The sequence below is a fragment of the Hyperolius riggenbachi genome, chromosome 5 (assembly GCF_040937935.1).
Source record: "Hyperolius riggenbachi isolate aHypRig1 chromosome 5, aHypRig1.pri, whole genome shotgun sequence".
In the NCBI taxonomy this organism is placed as follows: Eukaryota; Metazoa; Chordata; class Amphibia; order Anura; family Hyperoliidae; genus Hyperolius; species Hyperolius riggenbachi.
Window position 1 is genome coordinate 288,062,069 of NC_090650.1, and position 18,196 is coordinate 288,080,264.

Consider the following 18,196-nt stretch of genomic DNA (forward strand, 5'->3'; position numbering starts at 1 on the left):
TTTCTGGGGTAAAGCATGTGAGTCTTGATTTTGTGCAATCTGAAATGAATGAGTGTGCCGCTGTGGTTGATTCCTGTGCGAATCCTGAAGGATTCTCTCCTGACAGTGTGCAGTTTGCATCTGTGCGATCTGATGCCTGTTTCTCGGATGTTCCTGCAGATTGTGATCAGCATGAGTATGCCGGTTTCCTTAAGGATGTGTGGGATCCTTTGTCATTTAGAAACAGATCTTTGAGATCTTCCGTCTGTAACCCTGCTATGGGGAAAATTTCTCGACTATGCAAAAGTAAAATTAATATGCCTAATAAAGTTTATCCTGTTGATGTCGCTATTTCTTCTGCAGATGAGTCTCTGTCTCACCCTGTTCACACCTGTAAGGGCCCGTTGCCTGGTGACAGTTGCCCCAGTGTTTCTGTCCTGAACACCTTACAGTCTGCCCCGCAGATCGCGGAGGTTTGCGCTATGGAAGCATCAGTTTCACAACCTAAGGTGATTTTTGATTCGCAGGTTTTGCGTTCTGACTCCTCGGATTCGACATTGCTAATCTAAGAGTGAGACAGTGCTTCGGTTTTGCGAATCTGATGCTGAACCTTCTTTGCCTTGTTCAGAGACGCTTTCTCTGAACCTGCCCTGTACCATGAATGAAAACATGTTTTCCTTTCACACTGACATTTGTGAGCCCCTTTCTTGTTTTGAGGGAAGTGCTGATTCTGCACCCTGTACTCTGCATGAGTCAATGTGGCCTTGCTTAGAATCCCCTGCAGTGTCCCTAGAGGCTCGTCTAGGTATTGCCACTATACTCACCTGTTTTTCTGCAGTTTTGGAGTTACAAGCTAGTTTGACTGCCACACAGAATTCTGGGTACAGTGAGAATAAAGTTAGGGAGTCAGTGTGTGTTCCAGTAAATATTCCTGTACATCCCGCTAATTATGATGAAGTTCAGTCTCAGGTTATGGTGGAACCATTCCTGGAACATCTACCCTGCCTGCAGGAGGTATTTAATGTTCAGCCCTGTAACATGGATAGTTCAGAATCCTTCTTAGAAAACCTGGAAAATGATGTTCCTGAGGTCTTGTTTGATGTTCTGGAGGTCTCCGAGATCCTCCCAAAGGGTGCAGAACTTGTAGGAGATGTCTCCTGCCCCCCAAGTCCTTCTGAGGTGTTGCCCTCTTCCGTAGGCATTGCTGCCTTGCTGGCTACCTTTTCAGATCTGGTGGAGCTTCAGTCATGGGTAGTCAATGATGAATTTCTGTCAGATACCATTACAGTCATTGAGATCTCTAAGCCTGAGACCGAGTCTTCTTTTGAAATACCAGTACCTGTGACCTCTACTCGTGATGATTTTCTGCCCGGTCCTGGTTTTGGTCTGGTCGTGCCGGACTCTGAGGTTGGCAGTTCCCCGACGTGTCCTGAGGTTTCTCCTGTGCTGGTGTACCCCAGTGTGCTCTGTGACCCAGAAAGCCCAAGTGTGCCTCGGTTACCAGCGTACTCAGATGCTTCCTCGGTGGAGACATGTTCTGATTTAGCCTGCCTGCTTGCATACCCAGAAGTGGTCCCTGAAAGTCCTGATCTTGATGGGTGTCCTGCTAATTCTGAATCTGGAACTGTCATAGGTTCCATGGGGGTGCTTGGTAGCTCTCCATGTGAGTCTGGTGAGCGTTCTGGCTTCTTGGAATCTCTGCGGAGCTTCAAGGCGTTCTGGGAGATTCCGAGAGAAGTTTTGCTTGGTACCCTGAATACGATCAACAGCGGCTTTTGTTTTGAAAGAGACACTTCAAACAGGTTTTGTGGCAGATTTGGTATTTTCGGACGCTCCTTGGAAGGTGGTGGGTATTGTCTGGAGGGTGTCGATGGCTACTTCTCTGGTATCCACAGTCCTGATGGGTGTTACGCTGAGACTTGTAGTGCTGACAGGCATGTTTCGGTGGCTTCTGTTTCCGATGAGGTTGGTTTCGGGTGGACTGACTCTGGAATTAAACCTTGTCGGGCTGTCCCGACCTTCATGAGTCCTCTGTTAAAGTGGTTTGGAAATAGCAGTTTTGAGGCTTGTCTGGAATTCGACCCTGGAGGGGGGGGGGGGGTACTGTAATGATCTGCTCAGCTGCCTGTGCAGGCAGGCAGCTTTTTGACCATTGTTTAGGTTTGCATGCTGCAGGACTCTGGAAAGGAGAGCTTCTGTCAGTTTTGCAGCTTGTGTTTGCTGAGGAATTTGCATACGTTGTCATGCAAATTGCCTGGCCACATTCATTGGAGGCGTGTACTATAAGTACTATGTGTTTCCCACAATGCTTGGCTGGTCATAAGGATTCCTTCCTGTGAAACACTCCTGGAGGAGTGTCAGTCTTACTCTCTGTTTGAAGATCAGCTTAGAGTAATTCCTGGAAAACTGCACTAGGCAGGTTTCCTTAGTGCAGTTAGGATTGCTTATCTGTTTTGTTTGTTCTGTTGCGATTGTCCTGTCCCAGCGGTGGTCGACACGAAATCGTTCTGATCTCTGTTCTTGGAGTATAGCTGGTGAAGCGGTTGCTACCAGCTATCTCTTCTGATCTGTTTCACTTGGATCGCACTAGCATCTTGCGCTAGCGCTGTGGATCCTTCTGTTCTGTCTCCTTGGATCGCGCTAGCCACTTTCCGCTAGTGCTGTGGATCCTTCTGTTCTGACACTCTGTACCTGGATCGCGCTAGCCACTTTCACTAGTGCTGTGGATCCTTCTGTTCTGCTACTCTGTCTGCCTGGATCGCACTCGCCTAGCGCTAGTGCTGTGGATCCTTCTGTTCTGTCTTCCTGGATCACACTAGCCACTTTCGTTAGTGCTGTGGATCCTATCTCTTGCTTGTCCCTGTTTTCGTGTGTCTGTCTTGTCTGCTACGAACGCTTGCTGGAGGCTCGGTGAGGTAACCGTTAAGCAAGCGCTCGCGTCCTATGTTACATGTTTGTCTGTTGATGGTTAGTTAGGCGTGCTTGTCTCTATTGTGCTTATCACGTGGAGACCGCGCATGAACGCGTGCACTGTTGCGAATGAGTGCGGTGTTCGCGTTTAGTTAGCGTTTGTTGTTTTCCGTATCTCCTCATTGTATGATTTGCTGTGCCATTGCTATCCTCGTATTCTGTTCTGATCTGCCTTGTGTCACTTTTGGCAATCGCCTTTCTTGCGGTTGCGTTTCTGTTTCGTATCTGCTGTTGTGTGTGCGCTGTCGTGGGGTGGCGACTAGATTGGCGCACACACATACAACCTGTCCCTTTGCTCGTTCTCATTCGCAATCGCTTCTCTTGCAATTGCGTTCTGCGCTTCGTACAATTCCTGTCTGGCATTTGTGGAGGTACAGAGGATTGGTTCCTTTGCACTCCTCAGCGCCATCTGCCGACAGGAATTTCCCTCTACGGGTGCGTAGCACCTTTTGCTGGGTTCCTGCAATTATACGCTTGTGGAGGATTTCTGCCGTATCAGCGCACGCGTTGTGCGCTGATCACGGAGAAAGTTCCACAATCGTTACACTTACCTTGGTCATCCACCATTGAGTTGCCATCCTCATCCTTTAGGAGTCCTATACAGTCAACTTTTCTTTTTTTAGAGTTGATGTACTTGTAAAACTTTTTGGGGTTAGATTTGATATCCCTAGCGATTTGATTTTTAGCTTCGATCTTTGCCAGCCTAATTTCTTTTTTACATTTTTTATTACACTCCTTGTAATTGCTTAGTGCAGCCTCGGTCCCCTCCTGTTTTAGGACCTTATAGGCATTTTTTTTCCTCTTCATGTTATCTCTAACCTTTCTATTCATCCATAGAGGCCTTTTTTTATTCCTAGACATTTTGTTTCTATATGGGATATACATACTACAATATTGATTGAGAATAAGTTTAAAAGCGTGCCATTTCCCTGCAGTGTCCTCCCCTTGTAGTACATTATCCCAGTTCACCAAACGTAGTGCCTGCCAATTTGATTGAACCTTGCATTTCTAAAATTCATAGTTTTAGTGGTCCCGCTGCCCCGTGGCCTATCAGTCACCAGATCAAATGTTATCATGTTGTGATCACTATTTCGCAAATGTTCTTGAATCTGCACATTTGATACATTATCTGGTCTATTAGAAATTATCAGATCCAGTAACACATTCCCTCTAGTTGGTTCCGTTACCATTTGAGTCAAGTAAGTGTCCTGTAGTGCTGCCAGAAATCTGCCAGAAGCCATCTTTTGTTTAATACCTTTTTTGCCTTTTAATTAAGGGTTTAAAAAGCATTTAGCTTTGAAGTATGAAAAACGTTGAACTCTACCTCTGTAGCCCTGCTGCAAAATATTTTGGTCACAACTCTTTTTCATTGTGTAAGAATTGCTTAAAAAGGCTTAGATTACTGTTGATTGGGCGCGTGGGTCATGTTTTTGTTGAAACGCATAATGTACTAGGTGTGTGTGTGTGCGTGTGTGATGGGCGGGCAGGCGTGTGTGAGTGTGTGTGTCTGTGTTTGTTTGTGTGTGTTTTTTGGCAAGGGAGAGCAGATTAATTAACATTACCTGTGAAATCCCAGTCAGCTGGATGGTGCTTAGACATTATCCTGACCTTTGGAAGATCTTTGTGCAGAGTAAGGCTGAGAGGATGACCATCACTTTACTTTAGTAAATCGGCTGGACTGTTCTTATTAAATTCAGCCTGTTTATTGTAGATAGTGTCCTGCTTTTACAGTGTCAGACATTAGGACCCTGCCATCACCAGGTCCTATCTGCGGCTGCATGGGCTGCTCCCTTGGTAACCTCATCTCTGGTGCCACAAACATACAGGGATCCCCACATCAGTACCTAGGTTTCTTGGTGGTCCAGAAGCTTCTTGTTGGACGATGGGATCAAAAAGTGAACTCAAGGGTCCTGAAAAATATGTATGAATTCAGTGCTGTGATTTTGGGTGCTGACTCCTCTGCTACAGGGATTCAGATGCGTACTTGCATTTCTGCATTGCCAGGGTGCGTCTCACAAGAAGCATGAGGGCTTAGTGGAGAGCTGCCTGAGGTCCCGCTTCCACTGCGGGACACTTTGTGCTATTTCCCACACACAAATCTGGACCTGGAAACACAGCCTATTGAAATCAATAAGCTACTTCCAAAATTGCTTGCAGAAAAAAAAAATTCAGACGACATATCTGAATCGGATTTGTAATCTCGCTGCACAAGTTTTGGTGTCTGTCTCGAGAAACCCTCCAATGAACTTCGCCTGACCGTCCCCCGCATCACCCAGTCCCATGCACGCCTCCAAGACTTCTCAAGAGCCGCTCCAACACTATGGAACTCCCTACCTCCACCCATTAGGGCAGCCCCCTCCTTCAACACCTTCAAGAAAGCCCTCAAAACTCACCTTTTCACTCTGGCCTACCACCCCTCACAATTGCTCTAAACCGACAGCTGAACTCTGGTCCCCTACCTCTCTTGTCCCTACCTCTCCCTCTAGATTGTAAGCCTTTGGGCAGGGTCCTCCTCCTTTTGTGTCCTACCTGATCATGCACCTCCATTACTGTGCACCCATGCTATGCATTTGAGTGAACCTAACTTGCCTAATCTCCATGCTCCATCCAGTGACTGACTAAGCATTACCTGGTACTCATACTATGGTGTGTGATCTGGTTTTCTTGTATTTCTGTATTGTCATATTGCTGTTTGTCACCCCTAAATATTGTCTGTAACCTAAACTAATGTCCAGCACTGCGTAATATGTTGACGATTTATAAATACAATAAATATTAATAATAATAATAACCCGCCCTTAACAAGAGTTTGTTATTAATGCAGCGTGGCCCAAAGCTGCTCTTTTGCCCTGGTTCTCATTTGTTCTTAATCTGGCTCTGCCAAGGAAGAGTATAAGGGGCTTATAGTGACCAAAAAAAAACTCTTACTGAAACAGTTATCCTAAATATATTTTTTTCTGACTTGAAACAGAAGGTATTTGAAATAATTCAGATTTGAGTGAACAAATGTGGTTTCCCATGATATATCTATCTTTTTAATCTCCCTCCATGGAAGTACTGTTCAGTGATAAAGTTTATTTATGCATTATTTATTTTCTCTGCTCGTACACACTGACTGAAAATCCTTGAAAACCTTCTTTTAGATGTTGAAGATAATGTAAAAATGTAATTATATGTTTATTAGTTTGTGCTTCTAAATGAATTTCTTTTGCAGAACTCCTATAATCATCCAGACACTTCAAGTGTTCTTAAAATGTCTGTAAGCGTATCTTAGTGTTTGCTTGAGAGAAAGCATGAAATTAGCACTTGAAGTGTAATGCTATCTCATGCAAGGTTTGTCTTACGAACACATTAGAGTTTTTACACTATGGGGGATTTACTAAAAATATTCAAGCTGAAAGGAGCAAAGCTTTTCTTTTTAATCTTTTGTGATTGGATATGTGAAATGAATAAGGCACTTATTTACTGCATATCTGTTTCAGTAGTTAACTCCACATGATGACTGTTACAAGATCTGTCTCTCCAACTAACTAGACTGTCACTGTCATTTATTTCATAGTGAGGCACATTCAGCATTACACAAACAGTGATAAAGTTTCAACATACCGGTGCAAGAAGTGATGTGGGTAACGATGGGTGCAGGGCACTGAAAGCCTTACGACCGTTTCGTGCAATCTAGCGCTTCTACAGAGGGACTGTTTCTGGCCACGAAAGTGATGGAAAAGTTGTTTCACAGGGCCTAACACCTGGACCATGGTGGATCCATGGAAAAAGTCCCACCAAAAATTACATAGTTGATGCACAATTAAGTGCTTTAAAACATCCGGCGTGCGTACATGGCGATGAGGTAAGGGTTAGGTCCGGATCACACTGACAGATGAAACGCTGCGTTTAACGCACCACAAACAACTTAGTGATAACTTCAGGCAAGCAAATAATTGTTTTTGCTAGTTGACACCTCCAGGACATAAATGATAGTCCTCTTGGTGGTACTCTTTGTATAGTGGTGTGTAGTGTTAGTTAGAGATGCGAAGTTCGGATCTTTTCAATGATCCGGATGATTCGAATTGGATCATTGAAAAGATCCGGATCTTTGATCCGAATCTCGGATCATTTTACGAGGGAAGCATTCGGGGGTGAAATGACTAGCAGGACAGGAGAAGGGGAGGGGGGTGGACAGACAGAGAAGGGGAGAAGATGGACAGAGGGCAGGGAGTGGACAGAGATGGGAGGAGGGACGAGCAGAGAGCAGAAATGTTAGTTTGCACACAATAGCCACATGCTGCAATCATATGCTTTACATATATTTCACCTATATGTTCATCTGTATACTCCCAACTCCCATTCCCCAAAGCATTCCCAGAAGTGAAGTGCAGCTGTTTAGAGCAGTGCATGAGGATCATATTGCACAGCAATAACAGTGCCTGCCCTGTCCTAGCCCAGCACGCTGCCTGTAACGTTACTGAGCTGTGCCAAAAGTTTCCAATGTGTTCACTGTGCACAACTACGGAACAGACAGCCTATAATGAGCAGCACATTTCAGCCAGTATGTGTGCTCTACACATATCTGGCAGTGGCACTGATGTCCCTTCTCTCTCATCTACCTGTGGCTGTGCAAGACTGCCTCCCCTTCCACAGAGCGATCCATCTCTGCTCTGCTTCCAGGAACCCGCTGCCCGCTGAGAGGGGGCGTGTCGCTCCTGGCCCCACCCCCTTTGCGATCCGAATCACTCATTTTGATGATTCGGATGATTCGACTCACAAAATAGATTCGGATCAAAGATCCGAATCGTTCATGATCCGGACAACAATAGTGTAGGTTTTCCACCATGCTTGTGCGCACTTTACGGGAGTACAGGTGCTCGTGGTTTACTAGCCTCTATGGTCAGGCGTAGGTAGTTCAATGACAGTTAAGTAGCCAAAAAAAACACTGATACTGCACTGAGGCCTTATACAGGTGGCAGTAGTGGATACTAGATGCCAGTAGCAGGGGTGAAGGATTATTGGGTTGTGGTCGGTGCACTTATAGGACCCGCAGACCTGTCTCCAACAACTAATGGGTGCACTGGACACACAGAATTGCAATATAACAATTGCAAGAAAAAAAACAGCCCTTAGAAGGATGAACTACTGTATCACAAAGCACTGACTGCACCTGTGACTGCACCTGTCTGCACAGGTGCACAGCCTTTAGAAGGGCTCTGGGGTTATGTAGATGGTTAATTGGTACTGTAGCAGCAGGTAACTCCACTAAGGACACAGAACACAAGCCTAACTAACGCTTTTCCTAATTAGCAGTACAGCTCTGTCCCTAGTCTCCTTCACAGCACCCACAGTCAGAGTGTAAAATGGCTGCTGTGCTGGCTTTTTGATAGGTGGGGGGCAGTCCACGTGGGAGGGATAGCTGATTGGCTGCCATGTGTCTGCTGACTCTGGGGTGAGGGGTCAATTTTTGTCTTCATTATAATGTATAGGGGGCAAATCGAACATGCCATGTGTTCACGAATAGACATGAATGCGAACACGCTTGTTTGCCACAAACTATTCACTGGGCGAACAGTTTGGGCCATTTATAATGCCCATTCCTTCTCTGACTTACCAGTGTTCTTACATGTAACCTTTTCTCCTTCATGGCTGTAATATTTATTTAGAACACTGGTTCTCATGTCACTGTACCAGGCACTATCCTCGGTCCCTAAGGATGTATCTGGTCAAATTACAAAAGACACAAGATTCCAGGCTCATCTCCCTAAAGGTGGCCACCCACACACCATACAATTTTTTAGATATCTGTTCAATTTAAGAATTGCAATACATTTTTCTGACTGATTGTAACATTTCAAAAATCTGACCAATGTACCACACACATATGTTCAATTTTTTCCCAATTACGATAAAAATGATTGGAAACTTGACAAAATTGCTAGGATGTGTATATTAATAAATTGACAATCCAACACACACCATACAATCTTTAGAAAGATTGAAGAAAAATATCTGGCATTCCGCATCGATAAAAATCAAAGAAAACGGGAAATCCGATCGGATTTTTTCAGTCGAATGAAAAAAAAGGTTTCAAATTTTTCGGGAGATACGATCATTTTTATCGAATTGCCGTAAAGTCTGATAATTTTATTGTATCGTGTGTGGCCACCTTAATGATGAGACCTAAATAACATTCAGGTGTCAAAATGGGTGTGGCTAATCAAACAGCAAAGTCAAATAACCCTTTGCACACTTGCACACAAATGCTCATTCCCAGTACTTGGAAAGTACATTGTAGCACCCTTGATAGGTTAGTCTCAATGCACTATCTGCTTCAAGAGAAAAACAATAAGGATATATGCTCCTTATCTGTTTGATAGGTTGATGATGCACTGTATGCTTGCATTCTGCATTATGCATGTTACAGAGCTAGAGTTAGGACACATACTAACAGAGGAAATATGTGACTATGTGAAATAATGCATTGTTATGCCAACCAAGACCTATGATGTTTAATCAGGTATAGGGGCAGTAATTCCTTGTCATTATGTTTGAATGAGCATTAGTGTGCAAAGGGTTTATTGACTTTGTTGTTTGATTGGCAACACCCCCTTCAGAACCTATACGTCCTCAATAGGGAGATGAGGCTGGATTTTGTGTCTTTTGTATTGTACAATTCTTGTGGCCAGGGTTAATACCAATGCTCTCTCTCACAGCTCTTTATTTCTGGTCAAATTACACACCATATTTACTTTTATTGAGAAAAAAAATACTGGTACATACAATTATGCCAGAGATTAATAAGTGTATTTTTCCTTTGATGAAACTATACATTTATTTCCAGAATGTGCTTCAGTATAATATAAAATAATAGGAAATTGTTTTATAGGTTAAAAAGTGTTAGCTCTGCGTACTACTGTAATTGGTTATCATCTGTGACTTAGTGAAGTAGTCTGTACCCTATTGACTTATACTACTTTGGAAAAGCTTCTGTTCTCTAGAGCTTTCTTCCTTTTATTCTTTTTTTTTTAACAGATACGTTCTTATTGTATTTTTTGTCTTCCTTTTATTCTTACTCCTCCTGCTCCTCAAACCCCACCCCTCCCCAAGCACCACTAACACATTGAAATAGCCCTTAAAAAGGAAACCGAGCACCTACGTACTCCTAAGTTGAACAAATATAGAAAATGACACTTCCCCGGGAAGTTCATAAATGGTGTTTTCTTTTGGGGCGCAGCATCCCTTTTTCTTACCTACTGGGAACTGCTCCATAGTCCCCATCTATATGAGGGCCTCCATCGTATCTGTCCCTGTGCCAAAGGGGTGTCATGTGCTCCAAGACACTACAATGCATCCTGAGAGATGTAGTTAATTAATGTGATTACAGCTCCTGTCACAACGCTTTGGAAGCTACTACTTCCGGGGCTCGGGAGAGACTTCAAGGATAAAGACATGGCAAGTCGGTATAATTTTTTTACTCAAAGGGGATCTGTCTTATGTGTAATTTGGCTGTATAATCTCTTTAAATAGTTTATGCTTCATGTTGATGATAGATTTTATGTTTAAAGGTGTCTCTTTATACAGAAATAAAACGTGCATACTGTAGAAAGGCAGATTTCACATCAGTAAGAACATTAAGTGTGAAATGCTATTTAAAAAGCAAGGATTATGTTCTTGCATTTCATAAGCCAGAAGACAATATGATTGATTATAATAAGGAGAAATGACTCTACAGCTGACTAAAGTAAGTAAGCAGATCTGAAAACTGCTGCAGTGCAGTTATTTGTGTTTACATACACTATAAGCCAGTGCGGATTCAGTTAAGTTTGACAATACTTAATAAGTACTTAGGTCTTTAAAGAAAACCTGTACTAAAAAAAAGTTCCCTTGGGGGGTACTCACCTCAGTAGGGGGAAGCCTCTGGGCCCTATCGAGGCTTCCCCCGTCCTCCTGTGTCCCACGGCGGTCTCGCTGCAGCCCCCGGAATGCACAGGCGACACATCCGACAGCCTGTGCAATATTTACCTTTTTGGGCTCCAGCGGGGATGCTGTTGTGGCTCTTCTGATGGAGATAGGCGAAAATAGCCGATCTCCGTCGTGTCCGCCTGCGCAGTAGAGCGGCCCGACGGAGATCGGCTATTTTCGCCTATCTCCGTGGGAAGAGTGGATACTGCGCCTGTGCTGGAGCCAAAAGGTAAATATTTACATTGCCGCCGCTCCGGGAGGATTTTCTCCGCCGCCGTGGGACCGAGGAGAATGGGGGAAGCCTCAATGGGATTTTTTTTGTTTGAAGGTTATTATGCTGTTGTGTATCTTTTAGAGCAAAGAGGACATTCTGATTTCAGATCCACTTTAAAAGGAACCCAAGGTGAGGGACGTATGACGGTAGTCATATTTACTTCATTTTATACAACATCAGTTGCCTGGCAGACCTGCTCATCTTTCTGGTCAGTAATGTCTGAATCACACAACTGAAATGCATCCAATTGTGTCAGATTTTTATCAGAAACATCTGATCTGCATGCTTGTTTAGGGTCTTTGGCTAAAAGTATTAGAGGCAGATGATCAGCAGGACAGCCAGGCAATGTGCATTGTTTAAAAGGAAATAAATATGTCAGCCTTCATAGATCACTCACCTCGGGTTACCCTTAGGATGGAAGTTAGTGTCAGGAAGAGGAGGTGTCAACAGTGATCAACTTGATATGTTAAATGGATGTACAGAAGAGATATGGTCAGTCAGTAACCCTACCATGGCAATCTATTAAAGGGAATCTGAAGTGAAAATAAACTTATGATATAATGATTTGTCTGTGTAGTAAAGCTAAGAGATAGTTGCACATATATGAGTCTCATATTGTTTCCAGTACAGGAAGAGTTAAGAAACTTCAGTTGTTATCTATGCAAAAGAGCTTATCTGAGCTATTGGACCCAACTTGGGCTGGCTACGGTGCTGTTTTCTAAAGCACATACTTACCACTATAAAAACAGCAGTTCGGTAGTACTTGGCCACTGAGGCACCAGGTGCTACCCAGACATACTGCTGGTAAGTAATTACTTTTTTGATGTTTTGCTTGAACCCCCTCTGCACTGTTTTTTTCTTGAACCCCTTTGCACTATTTTTATATTCTAAACTAATTTAACACTATACAAACGCATATATATATTAATAATGATATTTATTACTGTTTACTATGACAAATACCCCACATAATACATCAGCTTAATTACCCACATGCTTATGATCAACGTTTTTATTAATATTATTATTATTTATATTTATTATTATTTTTCTTTTTCCTGCTTTGCTACTTCCACCTCCCAACCCCGGTTTTTATCCTTTCCCTTCCCCTTTCTCTTCCCCCCCTCTTTTGTTCTCCCCCCCTCCCCCTTCGTTTCTTCCTCCCCCCTCCAAAACAAAAAAAGCCATCCCTTCCCTTTGACATTATTACACTCAATCACAATTAGTAAATTCCCTTACGCTAAGTTGCTCACTATTGTTTATGTTTATGTGGTATGTTCGGAATTGTACAAATGTGTTGCCTCTTACCCCCAGTTGTGTGCTCCTTCCTGCATTTGCCTGATGAAGCGGGTTTGACCTGCGAAACGCGTTGCGATCCACTTTTGGAGTATACCAATAAATATCCCTTTTGTGAATACACAGTTTGTTGTGTCTGCTTGTGGGAGGTAAGTCCACCACTGCCTCCTAAGCAAACATTTTTAAACTTTTAAATACTGTTTTTATTCTTTTGGCGCCTCTGTTCTGTATTATAACACATATCTCAACCTGTCTCTCACTGTTTCTTGTTTGTTTAAGATTTTACTGCCAGAAAGTTCAAAGGGTCATAGCTCTGCTTTTTTATCATTTAAAATGCAGAGTGTAATTTGTAAACTGAAAATATTACAGAATGATGGAATGTTATAAAAAAAAGCTATATACAATATGAAAATAAAAATATGAAACTTTTTTCATAAGACTTTTTTTTTTTTTTTAGCTTCATTGTCACTTTAAGATATAATGTATAGGCTCACATCAACATCTTTCAGTCAAGTTAAGGCATCAGCAATGCCTTCTATTTTTTTATCGAGTAAATAATTATAGACATTAAAAACAATTTGATTTTGGAAATAATTTCTTTTTCATTTTTATTCAAAGCAGATTAATTCAGAAACAATATAATAAATTGATCATGGGTTAAAATAGTCTACCTGATTTGCTATGAAGTGATTCAGATCTTTAAACACTTAGCAACTTAGAGAACAAAATTTGTTTCTTTATATCAATGAATAACATATTTTTTATAATATCTGAATACTCAAAAGCATTTAAACAAAGCATTGTGAAGCAGCAATACATAACCTTAATTGTTATTAAAAGAAATTTAATACAGAGAAGTTACTAGACGTTAATATACTTTTACTCAATAAAACTACAAAAAGTCTCATATTAAGCTTAGAAGCAAAATACATTTATCTGACTAGCTTAGGCATTTAGCATACATTGTACACAATATTTATACATAATTTACATTTATTACATGTTTACAACAGCGTTCAACAGACTATTTTTTGCTGTGTATATCCCTTTTAAAAAGATTGACTTCCGCATCCTTTCAGGACAGGGAGCAATAAAATCTCTACCAACAGGTACATAGACAGCAATAACAACCTGAAAGTGGACCGGTTTCTTTTCCATGCCATCAAAATTTAAATGTAAGCTTTTACTTGCACTTAATAAAGGAGACATACGATGAAATGACATAAAATTACTAGAAATAGCAAATTTCTTCTACGTAGGCTCTCCTCCGGGAGACATATTTGAGAAGAGACTTTTTAAGAATTTAATTAGTTGTGATTATGTCCTAAATCAGCTTTCTGAGAAGGTTAAAACAGGAAGCAGATGTGAGATATAATCACATGATCCTAACCAACTGCCAGAGATTTACAAATAGAACACAATTATGAAACATAACACGTTTTTTCCATGAAGCGAATTTGTGGTGTGCTTTTTGGATAAATCTAACAATTACATGCACTGAAGTTATTTTTCCCCATCATATGACTTGATATTTAAGGGGGATAATGGTTTACTTCAACCAGAAATGGAATCAGATGAAATGGGGCGCTCGGCAAGATAGCAGTTTTTACCCCCCATTGTGCCTTGTGAATGATCCGGCTCTGACTTCAACACATGATGACTATGGAACCACACTCTTTCCATGCTGTTTTTTTTAGAAACCAATCCCTGTTTAGCTAAACTTTAATCCTGTGTTTAGTTGCTCTCTTAGGGTAAGATAAGTAAAATATTGGTGGCTAAATAGAGACAGATATACCGTACTCTACTTGCTTTACTCCAAGCCGGCTGTTGCCTTCTCTGCCTTTGCTTTGGCCTGACCCTGGCTCAAATATACAACTATTGGTAATGTTTTGGGCTAAATTTTTGAGCACATGAACGTCTCAAGGATTAAGTTCTAGTTTTTCAGAACTGAACATAAAAGATTTCAAACACATTTAGCATTGAACAGCAACCCTATTCTGTATGAAGCAGACAAGGTCAAGGTTTAGGTCATTTCATATGAGTGGTTGTTGCAAGTTGATATACAGGGGGCCATGATGGCACAATTAAAGATACTTTCCTGGTGCTTGCTAGCTTAGTATGGCAGCAGCAAGGAGCGATTTGTGCATCAGGGATTTTCAGTCAAGGTGAAGTGGATTTGGTGTGGGGTCATTAACAAAGATATTGGTGTGGGACCATTTCCAAATATATTGGTGTGGGATCAGGGCCTACACCCACAGGCATGGGGTAGTTTATTTATTTAAAAGTTTAAACTTGTAAATATATATACGGTATATATATATATATATATATATATATATATATATATATATATATATATATATATATATATATATATATGCATTGACAAAGGTTGTGGGTCAACTGAAACGTTTGCTGTGCGCTGTTGAACTTTTCTTTGAGCTCAATAAACTAGAGCTTGTGTGCTGCAACCCCCTGGAGTTTTTGGGGATCCGGGCACCCCTGGGTGCACCTTCTCCAACTTGGAGTAAGATTGTGGAAGCTGCTGAACTCCCATTGTAATATATATATATATATATATATATATATATATATATATATATATATATATATATAAATATATATATATATATATATATATATTACTATTTAAAGACATGTTGCTCTTGAACTTTTTAATTTTCTCAAAAACTGCAGCGTCATGATAGCATGTATAGGGGCTTTTTATAGGAGCTTTGCAATTAACCGTTTAAGCAGGCGCTATTGACTTTAATGTAAGTGGAAAATTAGCTGAATTTATCAAAATGTAATTTTTGTTGAACGATTCAAAATTTATTTTTACTGACTTGTGCGGTAAACACCTCCAACACATGCCAGTAAATGTCAATTCATAAAAATTAGAGCAGGCGGTAATGACATGAAGAATACTGCCTGCTTTGAAGAGGTGATAAGAAAGGTAATGGCATGTAATGGCATGAAGAATACTGCCTGCTTTGAAGAGGTGATAAGAGAGCGATAAGAGCAAAGTTAATGGAAAAGCAGTGAGATCTCCCCAGGCAGCAGCAGCGAGAACGGAACAAACAAGGCTTCCTGTGCATACCTTAGGCTGTGTTTAACCTCTTGTGTTCCTGCTTTTAGGATGTGTATTTCACATCAGAAAGCATGGCATGTGTAAAGTTTCTTGAAAGTTCTTCTAAGCTGTGGCAATTAAATAAATTGTTAAGAGAGACTAATAGACAGATTCAGCGCAGATTCAGGGCAAACAGAGGCAGTATAACAAAAGATATACATCTAAAGGGAAGTTGGGGATGCCTCTTAATGCTGTCTCTACTCTACATAGAGAACAAGAATGTAACAAAACTTTTCTCATTACTGACAGTTTACTTCAGTAAAATACTGCACTTCTATCGCAGCTGTGAAAATTTTTATGAATTAGCACACTAAAGTCAAAAATACTGAATGCAGTAATTTGTTAACCACAAAGCCTTTTATGAATTGACTCCTTTGTTAGACAGACAGACAGAATACCCACATAGCTCATAGTGACCCAGAACCACTTGGAAAGTACGAGGGGCTAAAAGAGACCGAAAAGCACTCTTCCGAAAAAGCAACGCTGATATAATATTGCCTTCTTAAAATAGAAGGGCCCATATGCAAACCTGTCAATAAAATACATCTTAAGCTACCAGCATGCAAAAAAAATATTCAGAATAATTTTTACAGTACCTTTTAACCTACCTTTTGGGACTTTTTTAATTGCGAAGTGCTGGAAAGTTATTTTAAAGAGAAGATAAAAAAAACATCTCCTAGGAAAAAAAACTTAGGAGAAAAACTGAATTGCATATGGGTCAAGGTATCCATAGAGCCATATCAATCCATGCCATGCACTGATGAGAACCAAAAAATCTGACACAGGCTGTATGCATGTCGGATTGACTTTGGTCTATAAAATTGATAAGCTAATAGGCTCACTATACACCAGCAGGTTGGATGTGTGCCTGACTCTTAAAGAGATGATTTGCATATTTGGGAGTGAGGCATCATGGGGAACCATAGTTGCTCAATTAAAGCTGAGTTGTTGCAAATATCTTCTGTTTTAAGAAGGTAAAAATATATTCAGTTTGACTTTGTTGGTTAACAGTTAATTAGAAAATTATTTAGAAAATACTAAGGGAGCTCAGAGCTAGAAAAATGCAAAATACTTTAATCACAATCTATCCTAGGACAATATAAACATACACTACGCTGTATGTCTATATTGTTCTAGGATATATTGCTATTAAAGTATTATGCATGTTTCTAGGTCTGTGCTATCGTAGTTTTTTCTAAATTATCTGAACATTATTATTAAGGTAGAGACGAGCAATAACTTAACTAGGGTTTGATATCCCAAACCTTCTAAAATTATGATTCAGTACATTATCCCTAGTGTTTTCATCTGCATAGTTCCAGTATATGAATAGAACTGGATATGCTTTCTGAAAGACTAAATGAATAAAATCTACAGAGGCAACTGAAAAAGTGACAAAACCTCAAAGGAAAACAATAGGGTAGGCTACAAGAGCCAGTATAATGTAAGAGCTTAGATATGTGACAATGAATAAGACTGTCACCATTGGCAACCTCTTTTATAGCAGTTATAGAGTTTTACTTGGCCCTACTTGTAATTGTGTAAAAATATCCAATGGTCCATGGAATGGTTGCTTCTCCAAACATAGTGGATTATGGAAATGAAATGTCATTAAATTTTAACCTCCTAAATGGGAGTGAATTGCATACTAATAACCAGATGGAGTGACAGAAAAATAAAATAAAATTAAAATGTAGTATAAGGGTGTACCTTTCCTCCAGAAATAACATAGGCTGATAAGGCCACAAAACTGTATTGACCAAATAATGCATTTTGTGAACTTAAGTCCACTTCCTAAGGTCTGTATAAGCACTTCGGTTATGAGTAAAAGTATACATGTTTAGTGAGCAGTTTCATGTTCATATGATTATGCTTGCATTCTTTTTATTTTGTATGTTGGTTTTCACTAGCTTTGTTGGAACACACATTATCACCAAGGATTGTAGCTCTAGTAAATGATTCCTGATGCTTCCCACAACATAGATTTAGGGTGTGTTGAGCATGGTGAGCTGGTCTGCGTGAACTAGTTATACAGAGCACCAGAAGACATGTTACAGAGGCCATCTGTGCCAATATTAAAATTACCATATATTAAGGTGGGAAGGTCAAAGAAGACAAAATGAAAACAAAATAATAATACAAACAATTTAAAACAGTGCCAGGTGGTTTGTAAAACAACAGATCAGTGGCAGGAAGAGTGTGACATGCAGGTAGCAACCATTTTGATTGTAGATAAAAAATGATAACAGAGGCGAGATGAAAAAGTAAATTATTTGAATTATTAATCAGTAGGTACTTTGAAGGCATTCTGTGAATTGTACATGCTAAGCTTAGTTTTGAGGTAAATAAAAGAATAAGCATTTAAATGTTCTCATTTTGCAGTAAAGCAATCTCAATGGAAATCACCTCGTCCACCTTCATAGCTTAGCACTGATTATTAATCTTAATTACAAGATTCTGAAATAATTTATAATATGATTATGATGATTACCACAATTGTGTATGTGAAGACAAATATACCCATTTCAACTTATTAATTTTTTAATACATTTAACTTTCAACCACTAATGCATTAGCTACATGAAAATGCCGTTATT